The 10,831-nt window shown below is 33.1% G+C and overlaps 1 long non-coding RNA gene across 7 annotated transcripts in view; it reads left to right on the forward strand.

The window, feature by feature from the left end:
• The first annotated feature begins 3,718 nt into the window (after window positions 1-3,718).
• LOC102600842 (uncharacterized) overlaps window positions 3,719-10,831 on the forward strand; it is a 12,722-nt gene continuing 5,609 nt past the window's right edge. For 6 of the 7 annotated variants that reach the window (XR_001474470.1, XR_001474471.1, XR_001474473.1 and 3 more), the window contains exons 1-3: window positions 3,719-4,105; window positions 5,194-5,334; window positions 9,456-9,626. This is a non-coding gene — a long non-coding RNA (uncharacterized lncRNA). The remainder of the gene's footprint in view (window positions 4,106-5,193; window positions 5,335-9,455; window positions 9,627-10,831) is intronic. The other variant, XR_001474475.1, reaches the window with a different exon arrangement.

The following is a 10,831-nucleotide window of genomic DNA, read 5'->3' on the forward strand; positions in this document are numbered from 1 at the left end:
CAAAGTAGGGTGAATATGACTAGGATGGCTTCAAAGTTATGCTTAGTGTGAAGGGTATTATGGGATGCTTTTCATGCATTGCACAAGTGTGCTCTGAGGTTTCTTAGAAGTATGGTTCCCTTATGGTAGAGAAGCCTAGAGAATTAAACCATGTATATAGAATTTTATAAAGATGACTAAGAAGGGTTACATGGCTTGGGTAGTATTATGGGATGCTATTCTTGTTTTGCACTTGTATGCTTTTGAGGTTACTTGAGAATGGTACTATTATGGTATAGGTGAATAAGAGTCAATAATGCTTATATGATACATTTGGCTTATTGTAATAATGAAGGTTAAGTAAGGAATGCTTTAAGTATGATTTAGCTCTTATGTTCATATATCTTGCATTATGTTGACTTATGATGTTATGTTATCTTATTGGAGTTTATGTTATTATCTCTTATGACTATGTCTTATGTTGACTAACCATTCGAGATGTTTTATGTTGGTATGTTAGCTTTCATACTTGTTACATTTTGTACTAACGCATATTGCCTACATTCTAATCAAATGTAGGGTTTGGAGACTTAAGTGCTACTTGGGAGATAGGTTTTCTAAGGAGCCAAGAATATTGAAGATTTTGTGAGTCCTCATAGTTTCGAGGACGAACCTATTACTTTTCTTATGTTTTAGACTTTTTATAGGCTGCGTCCCAAGACTTTATTTCATGTTATTCATAGATGGTTTGAGACAAAGATTTTAGAAAGACTTCCGCTTTTATGAAATGTTTTTGATATTATGTTTTAAAGAATGTTTTTAATTTCCCTGAATTTTCTATTATCCTATGTTATGAATATGCTAAGGGCTTGTATGCGACCCCTTTGGGGTCAACTACGTGATGTTACGTCTAGGGGGTACCTGGGTCGTGACATTTATCCAACAATAGATGAACATGTTCTTATCCATAAGAACACAAGGCACATTTTTTTTAAGAAATGGACCATAACCATTTGAACATGCTCCATAAGTTTTTATTAGAAAACTCATTGTCATGCTTTTGCATTTATCAAATTTATGTGACTCACCTCAACATCACTTTAAGAGGACAAATGTACCAACTGTACCACCACTTTGTATTCCTTTATTTTGATGGATGATTTACAAAACTTTTCAAATTGGGTTGCATCAACAACAATGTGCCCAATATCTTTTCATACCACTTTGATGGATAAAAATACCTTCACATTTAAAGGACCATCTTAAGAAACAATGTGCCCAATAACCTTTCATACCACTTTGATGGACTAAATTACCTTCACATTTGAAGGACCATCTTAAGAACCCATAATGTTCTTCCTTTTAATTACAACAATGATGATCATTAACATTTTACCACACTCATATTCATACATTCAACCACTTGTCATTTTTCAAACATATTATGTACTGTTACCACATTCACATAAAAATGGAGCAAATTAATTGGGCAAATTTCATGACTTTCAGTCAAAAGTATACAACTTTATGTTAGTCATCATCATATCATCACCATAGTGCATTAGGACTTAAACCCAATGTATTACCCATATGAAGAAGCATTTGGTCATAAATCAATGGGACTTGAACCCAACTTCTTATTATCATGGTGTACCGAGACCTTAACTCGATGTCTTACCCACTTGGGGTGAAACTTGAATTCACCGTCTTACCCTCAATTAATGTCTTAATAAACCAAATAACATTACCAAAAAATAAATATTGAATACCATAAATATAATCTGAATTTAACTTACAATTGAATAAAAATGAACAAAACTAATTAATTAGAACAACATGTTGGAACCATATAAAAGTCCCACGTTAAAATAAATTAAAACATTTTAATAGTCTCTCTCAATATTGTTATGAAGAATATCGTAATTTACTAACCATTTTAAAATAACCACACAATAAGCTTTGTTAGTACAAATAATATATAGGATATGAAGTATACCTTGCAATCGAAGAATTGCTAGGATAATCATAAAAATAAAGAAATACCTACCATTGATTCTTGGCGGAGAATGAGCAACTCGTGCTGATAACATGTTGTAAAACTAAAGCAAAATAAGACAAGAAATATAGAAGATGAAAGCAATAGAAATAGGGATACAAGAGATGAGAGCTTTCTTATTATTTCAAGTCTTCAAGTGTATACAATATGAACCCTTATGCCTCTATCTATAGTGTAACATAGAGGCATACAAAAGATTAGTCATAAACATGACACTAACATGAATATAATGGAGGAGGTTATGAAAGAAGGTTACACGAATAATGGTTATAAAGTTGGAGGTTATGGAGGTTATGGTTATCTTCATAATGGAAGAAAGTAATGAAGATAATGGGTGAGAGTAACTTCTTGGTGTAGTGGACATTCACACTATAATATTTTATAACAAGTATTACAATAAAATTCTTATTACAATCATATTTTTTAAAACGTGTGTAAAGTTTAACATAAATAAATAAACTTTAGGATTTTTCTCTAGGATTTTAGAGAGTTTATTTGTGGGTAAATTGGGTTATGGGCGGGTTTTTAAAATTTGGGTAAAAATATTGGTCAACTCGGGTTGTGGCATAGGATTGCGCCACGTGTACACAATGAGTGTTTCTTTAGTGGGAGGGGTAAATGTGCACTGATTATTGGACGATAGGGGCTCGATGGACGAAAAGTATAACGGGGGTATTGACATACCATTTTCAGAAGTTCGGGGGTATATTTGTCCTTTTTCCCTAAATAAAATATCAGTTGCCCTTTATGTATTTTAGAAGAAAAAAATTACCCTTTTGACTCTTGACTCTATATTTGATCATCTATATCTCCAGATTCATGATGCATCATTATCAACTAGACAGACAAGAGACAAGCTTCAAGAGTAGGGGTTTTCTTTTTTTTGGAAAATAAACCCTCACTATATAGAGGTTTTTTGTTTTTTTTTAGTGAAAACACAAGAGTAGGAGAAGTTCTCAAATTATAAATCTACATAGGCAAAAAGACTACTAAAAAGTATATTTTCATTTAAATTATTGTGTATAAAGATCTTTTTCCTATCGGTGTGCTGTGGCCTCTGAATTCTATTAATTTACAAAAAAAATTAAAAGATAAACAATTTTCTTTCATTTGATTTTAAATTTACTCGTCCTATTTAGTAATAATATTGGCCACATGATGTGAAAGACATATGTAATCACGCAGTTACAAGACCATTTTTAAGTATACACTTTTTTAGTTAGTTAATTGTTATATTATGTCTCGATAGGAAAGAGAAAAAAAGATTTCTTGACTAAGCTTCCCATATGTTACGAGACGAAAAGTGTTGTCGAATTTGTATTAATGATCTAGCGAATTATCAAAGATTCATTCTTAAAATTTTTAAATGACAAAGAGATAAAAAAGATTAGGGATAAATTCAAAAACCTCTCTCCAAATTTTGCTCTGTAACACCATCTCCCTTTTGGTTTACGATATTATATCTATCTCCCTCATTTTGATTTTTTTTGTAACCATTCCTTTGATTTTTTAAAAATAAATATATAATTTTTTAAGAAATGTGACGTCTAAAATGGTGACATAAAAATATATCCGGAAAGAGTACTAGTTTTAGTATTATAATGTCTTCTACTATAATGTTTGTAATAATATAGTGTTGCAGTAGCACAATACAATTAGATGAAATTCTTTCATTATTTTTTAAAAAAAAACATCAAAATCAAGGGAAGAAGTTAATTTGACAGACGCTCCAAAATCATAGCCGTTATAGCAAGTGAGAGAAAACCTCCATTGTTGAATTCTCTGTTTTCTTCCATGGCGGATTTCTCTTTTACAATGAAAAGAGAGTGCAGGGACTAGAGTTTTCTTTTCGGATATCGACAAGATTCATCAGCCAACAATCCAATTTCAGTCTTTTCTCACTGAAATTGTCACACCCACAGGCCTAAAATCACACGTTAAGGGGAGAAGAAAGAGCAGGACCCTTCAATTCAATGAACATAAATGGAGTATGAAAGAATCGACAAGAGAAATCTACAGATAAATTGACTGTGTGAGCTTGTTTATTTTGAATGGTCAGTAACAATGGGGGTAAGCGTATAAACCCATGTTCGAATTAGTTGTCAATTTCTTGTTTCTTTACTCGCTTTGTGATCTGGGATTTTTTTTTAGCTTCATCTTTTTTTTGTTTTCTTGGTAATTGGAAGTTTCGAACCAAACAACCTTAGGGTTGGAAGCCGAGGGTGGTTATCATCCGACCAACCCCTTTTGTGATCTGGATTGAAAGAAAAAAATTTATCTTTTTCTTTTTCCCAGTGTGAGTTTGAATTTTTAAGGCAAAATTTATATTGTGAGTGACAATGAAGTATATGTACTGCTTTGTAACCTGGATTTTTTTTTAAAACCCTTTCCTAAGAGCTTGCACCTTTTTTTTCTACAATGGAGTAGGGTACAAAAAGTGATGCATATGTCCTGCTTAGTTGTTAATTTAGTTCCTTAATGCTTTGTAATCTGGGTTGAAAGAAAATTTAAAATGTACTGTTTAGTTTTAGTGATAATGGTAGGGTACAAATGGTTTTATGGCTTAAAAAGTAGGTGTGAGTGTAAAGAAACAAGAAACATCATACATTGAATAAGATACTTATGTAATTTATTAGCAGGACAAGGCCATGGTTACTTTCCCCCTAGGGTAGAATTTACTTGGTTTGAGTTTGAGGGTATTATTTGCCAAGGAAGTGATCAAACCCCTATCCTTATTCACTAGCAACTGACAAGAAGATCCCAATCTCAAAGTTTATCTTTCTCAGGATAAAGTTGTCATATGTTCCTCTAATGTGTGTGACTATGTAAAGTGATGTCTGCTGTTGGCAATCAGAAACAAGATATAAACTTCATATTCGCTGTTATTATCTACCTGTCACAATCTTACTACTGCATATGGGTTGTTTATGTGTGCATGTGCAGGTTCTCTCTCTCTTTGTAGATATCTAGATGTATATATAAATTATAAAGATTTCCTTCTGTATTTATTTGGCCAAAAAATTGAAATAGGACTGGACAACAAAGAAAAGAATTTCTCTCATTTCTATAAATGATAACTTCTTTGATCTTCAAGGATGATTCCTGTGATCTGTCATATTCACCATTTGGACTCTCAGGAAAATTCTGTGTTGCTGTAGGTTGTAAAGGTCTATGTAGAGGTATTTGGAGACGAAAGAGCAAAGGAAGCGGCTTTGACGGACTTGAAGTCAAAAGCAAAATCTGTGAGTACGACTGACTCCTGATATTCGTTTCATTGACGATGAGTCCGAGGATGCAGGGTGAGTAATTTTAATCTATTGTCTTATTAGTGAATTGATTTGTTTTTTTTGGGGGGTGGGGTGGGGGGAATTTTGTTGTTATTTTTTATGTAACTTTCTTGAGTTTCTCTCCCTTTTTGCAAGGCTGTGCTGTTTTTTCTGGCTACTAAGTCTTTTATGATTCTCCTTCCATAATTTTGTTTCACAACCTGGAAACACTTTACCTAAGTTTCAATTATCTCAGTGGTTATTTTCCAAAGACCAAATGGAACAGCAGTGCATCTCTCATTGAGTTAGATCTCAGTTATGTGAACTTTTTTGATAATTTGCCTGAGTCTATATTGGCTATCTAACTTTGTTGCGTTATTTGACTCTTGAAATGCAACCTTAGAGGGCCTATTCCTTAATCTATTTCTAATTTCTCTGTGTATCTATCCTTCTGTATTTATTTGGCCAAAGAATTGAAATTTACTTTAGGTCCAATGTTCAGCTAGGAGTTTGAGATTTGCATGCAAATGCAAGATACAGAGAACTTCAAAACCTAAATTAGTAAATATTTGACTGAGACAGATCTAAATGGAGTGACATGGATAGTGAGGATTCATATAACCGTCCCCAACTAGTTTAGAATTGAGGTGTGAATAGTTGTTCTGGTTCTCACTCTAAAATTCATGATTTTTCAAGTTGTCACCACAGAATGTGATTGTACTTTAAGGATCAATAGCGGGAGCCTGCCCCCTCACCCACTTTTCCCTGAAGATAAACTTGATGAACTAAAGTAATCCACTTTCTGCATGGATTATCTAAAAGAACCAGAGCATTCATCAGAAAAAGAGAATCTGAATACCATTCAACAAATTTGTAGGAATCTCTAGTGCGCATCTCCTAGATCAAAACATTTGTTCTCAAACCTGAGGAGCTCATCTTACTTTGTACTTCTATTTGTGTTTGTTAACAAGTTGAAGTATGTTGGTGCTTTTTAAAAATGGGGCAGCACAAAAAGATTGAAAATGTCTCTCAATGGATTGAAATGACTTTCAATAGCTTTCAATTATTTTATTAAGTATTGAGGGGCTTTAAATTGCCAACATAAAAATATAATCTGCATAATTTGAAATTTAAAACAACCTAAAATATCTCAACAATTCAAACAACCTAACTAAAATTCAAAATTTATCATCTTAAACTAATTGACTTATTTTGCTAAAAACTACTGCAGTAACTAAAAGCAAACTTCAACACTCCTCCTTTGCTTTAGATACTGCAATTTAAAAAAAGTTGCTCCTCCTCGATTTCTGCTTCTACAACTTGTGCTTGAAGATTGTTCTTCAGCTTGCATACTTTGTAACATGACCAGCTTGTTTGCAATTTCCACATATTGCATCAGGTCTCCACCAACAAAAAATTTTCAAGTGTGTTTTTCTTTTGCAGTATTTGCAAAGAGGATAATTACCTTTTTCTTTTCTGTTTTGTGCATAAAAAGGCACCCTCAGTAACATTATCTTGCCTGAAGGCTCTTCTCTGCTCTTGTGCTTGAAGAACACTTATTAGTTCTTCAACATAAATAGTAGAGAGATTTTTAGACTCTTCCAGAGATGAAATTTTAGATTCGAATCTCTCTGGAATTGTCACAAGAATTTTTTCTACTATTCTGTCATCTTTGAAATCCTCGCCAAGCAACCTGATTTATTAACAATAAAAGAAATCTTGTCAGAATACTTAACAATAGTTTCATCCTCTTGCATCTTAAGAGATTCAAAATCTCTTTTCAAATTTAAAATTTGCATTTGCCTGACTCGGTCACTTCCTTGATATTCTTTTTTTAATTTTTCCCAAGCTTCTTTTGCCGTCTCACAAGCAATGATTTTAGAAAAAATCGAATCCGCAACTAAATTTTGAATTACAGATTTGGCTTTGAATTTTTTGATTTTTTCATCCGAATGAGATTTAATTTGAGCAAGGGTAGGATTTGCAGGGTAAGGTTGTAAGGGTACATCTTCCATTACAACTTCCCACAGATCATAGGTTTCAAGATATGATTTCATTTTCACTGACCAAATCTGATAGTTTTCACCGGTGAAAATTTTGGGGCATTCAAAAAGAGACTGTTGCTTGCCATTATTTGGTTAAAAAATGATTTAGAAAAGCCTGTGCGTTGAAAAAAGCACCGGTTGAAAAGGCAGCCGTGATGGGTTAAAATGGGTAACTCTGATGGGTTAAAAAGGTAGCCCTTACGGGTTATAAATGTATGGTAGTTCTTTGGAAGATTTCACAGATCCCTTAAGATCAATGAAGCTCTTGATACCACTGATGGTGTTTTTTAAAAATGGGGCAGCACAAATTGAAAATGTCTCTCAATGGATTGAAATGACTTTCAATAGCTTTCAATTATTTTATTAAGTATTGAGGGGCTTTAAATAGCCAACATAAAAATATAATCTGCATAATTTGAAATTTAAAACAACCTAAAATATCTCAACAATTCAAACAACCTAACTGAAATTCAAAATTCAAATTCATCTTAAACTAATTAACTTATTTTGCTAAAAACTACTGCAGTAACTAAAAGCAAACTTCAACAAAGTAGATAAATGATTAACTAAAACTTGGTCATGGAAACGTACTACTGTTAGCCTTTGCTTCGCCGTCAAGGTTAAGTTAATGCTCTGAATATACTAATTGTAAAGCTATTGAGTATACAAAATTCAACATTCACCTTCAAATTCAAGATAAAGATTATCTGTTAAAGAATATACTAACTATAATGCTTATATGCTACAATCCAAGCAAGCATCGGGAACATGCTTCATGAAAACACTGAAGACGACTGTCTATCATCCTCCGATCCCATTTAACCCATCCTACCAATAGAAAGCAATTGTAACTTAACCTACTTGCCCAAAGTGACCTTTTATGCCTCTCTGAAACGTTATGTATCAACACTAACACAACTTTAGAATAACATTATTCTCAGTTTTTTTTACACCCTAGCTTATATTGGTCCACAGAAGCACATTAGAGATTCCATCAGGAAGCCAAGTGCAAAATGGATTTTAAAAAAAAGGTCAAGTAATATGATGGACCCCATAAACTGCAGGACTCACTAGCAATTACGAGGCTACGGAAAACTAAAAAACATCTTGAATGTATATACCACCATTAAGGAATTTATATATCTGAGTCTGCACATCAGAGGCCATATAGGTTTTTGTCTTAGACAAAACCCATTGAAAGGCCTGAAGAAATGTCACACAGCTTTAAGCGTTCTTACTCTGTTGGAAGATTCTGTATAGTTCATTTTGTTGCTAATATATCTCATCATCAGAGAAAAATGAACAATATTCATACAGATGAGCTCACTAATTTCAGAATTGGTAACAGAGAATCCTTCATTAGTACAACTACCAGACCTCTCAAGCTAATCCTTCATTTTGTTGATCATAGTATGCACTTAGAACTGTTGGATCACACTAATTACAACCTAACACTATCAGACATAATAACTGCAAACCAGAGTTGATCCTAATTTCCTAATGCCGGACAAAAGAAGTTGCAGCTGAACCAAATAACAGTGAACTTAGGAAAAGAAAGTACGAAATAGAAATAAGCCTCATTGCCAACTCTTAACCAGTCTCATCATACAATTTCTGCCATTTGTAGTGGCAGCGATACTGAAAAGTCAAAACTCATGGTGACCACATTGATGTGCAAATAAAGGTCCTAGTTGTGATAATATCCTCCTCAGAAAGCATATAAAGTTACTTATGAGTTTTGACAGCACTGCAGATTACAATTCATCACCAAATATGACAACCAAAAAAGGGAGATAGATGGCACAAGGTAACAACATACATAATAGGGATGAGTTTCCTAGCAAAATATCTAGGAGTTCTACTTTCTCTAACAACTCATAACTCCCAGATTAAATCATCAAATTAACAAAGACAATCACAACCGTATATTTCATATGATATAGAAGTTATAGGCTTCTTACTTGTGCATGAAGTACTTGTATTCCTAGACAACAAAGAAAATAATTTCTCTCATTTTTATAAATGATAACTTCTTTAATCTTCAAGGATGATTCCTGTGATCTGCATATTCCCCATTTGGACTCTCAGGAAAATTTTGTGCTGCTGTAGGTTGTGAAGGTCTATGTCTCCGTATTTGGAGCCGAAAGAGGAAAGGAAGTGGCTTTGACGGGCTTGAAGTCAAAAGCAAAATATATGAGTGAGCTAGGGAGGCGAATGAAGTTGCGACTAACTCCTGAGATTTGTTTCATTGAAGATGAGTCCCTTGAACGAGGAAGCAGGGTGAGTAATTTTAATCTATTGTCTTATTAGTGAATTGATTGTTTTTTTTTTGGGGGGGGGGGGATTTTTGTTGTTATTTGTGATTGCAACTTTCTTGAGTTTCTCTCCCTTTTTGCAAGGCTGTGCTGTTTTTTCCTGGCTACCTAGTCTTTGATGATTCTCCATCCATAATTTTGTTTCGCAACCTGGAAAAACTTTACTCAAGTTTCAATTATCTCAGTGGTTATTTTCCAAAGACCAAATGGAACAGTAGTGCATCTGTCATAGAATTAGATCTCAGTTATGTGAACTTTTCTGATAATTTGCCTGAGTCTATTGGCTATGTAACTTTGGTGCGTTATTTGATTCTTGAAAAATGCAACCTTAGAGGGCCTATTCCTTAATCTATTTCTAATCTCACTTGTGTAAAGTTTTTGCGCCTTCAAGAAAACTCCCTAAATGATAAATTTTTTGTAAGTTGTTTGTGATGATATATTGTGTTGTGTTTAAATAAAGTAGTAATAAAAAAGGAAGAAAATATGTGAATGTATTGGTTATTTTTTGCAAGAAGAATAAAACTAAAAATGGATTTTTTCCTTCTTTTCGTGCAGAAATTTTTGTATGTTGCTGATTGTTTTTTGTTTGGTTTTCTTTCGTATGGTGTGTTGTTTTTTGCTTTTTTCCTTTCTCCTACCTGTGTGTCGTCTTTTTGTGTGTGTGTATTATTTCTTTTGGTATTGCTGATTGTAGTATGTATAGGTGAGGGTGGAGTTGGGGTAGTGGGAAGATGTGAGGGAGTGATGGTGAGGTTGTGGGATGATATGGGGTTATGGGTGAGAGTAAGTGGGAGGCTAATTTTATTTATTTTTCTTTAATTAAATATATGTAAAAAAATATTAATAATAAAAATATGAGTCAACAAAAATTAATCTAAAATTATAATTAAAAATACAAGATTATTTATTAAACCTAAGTTAAAAGAAAATATATATTATTTTTTGTCATTTTTTATTATATTGCAAAATAAAACTTAGCCTAAATTCATTTTTTTTTTCAAATATTTTAAAATAAACTTAACAAAATAAGATAAAAATTAAAATATCTAATTTAAAAATAAAGGAACTTTTTAACCAATAAAAATGGTGTACAACTTTAAGTTAGGTCAAAAATTACGTGTCTATAGGGGAAGGTCCTTACGGGGGCGGTGGGGCCTCGCGGCGAAGGGG

Source organism: Solanum tuberosum, unplaced genomic scaffold (genome assembly GCF_000226075.1).
Source record: "Solanum tuberosum cultivar DM 1-3 516 R44 unplaced genomic scaffold, SolTub_3.0 scf00206, whole genome shotgun sequence".
NCBI lineage: Eukaryota > Viridiplantae > Streptophyta > Magnoliopsida > Solanales > Solanaceae > Solanum > Solanum tuberosum.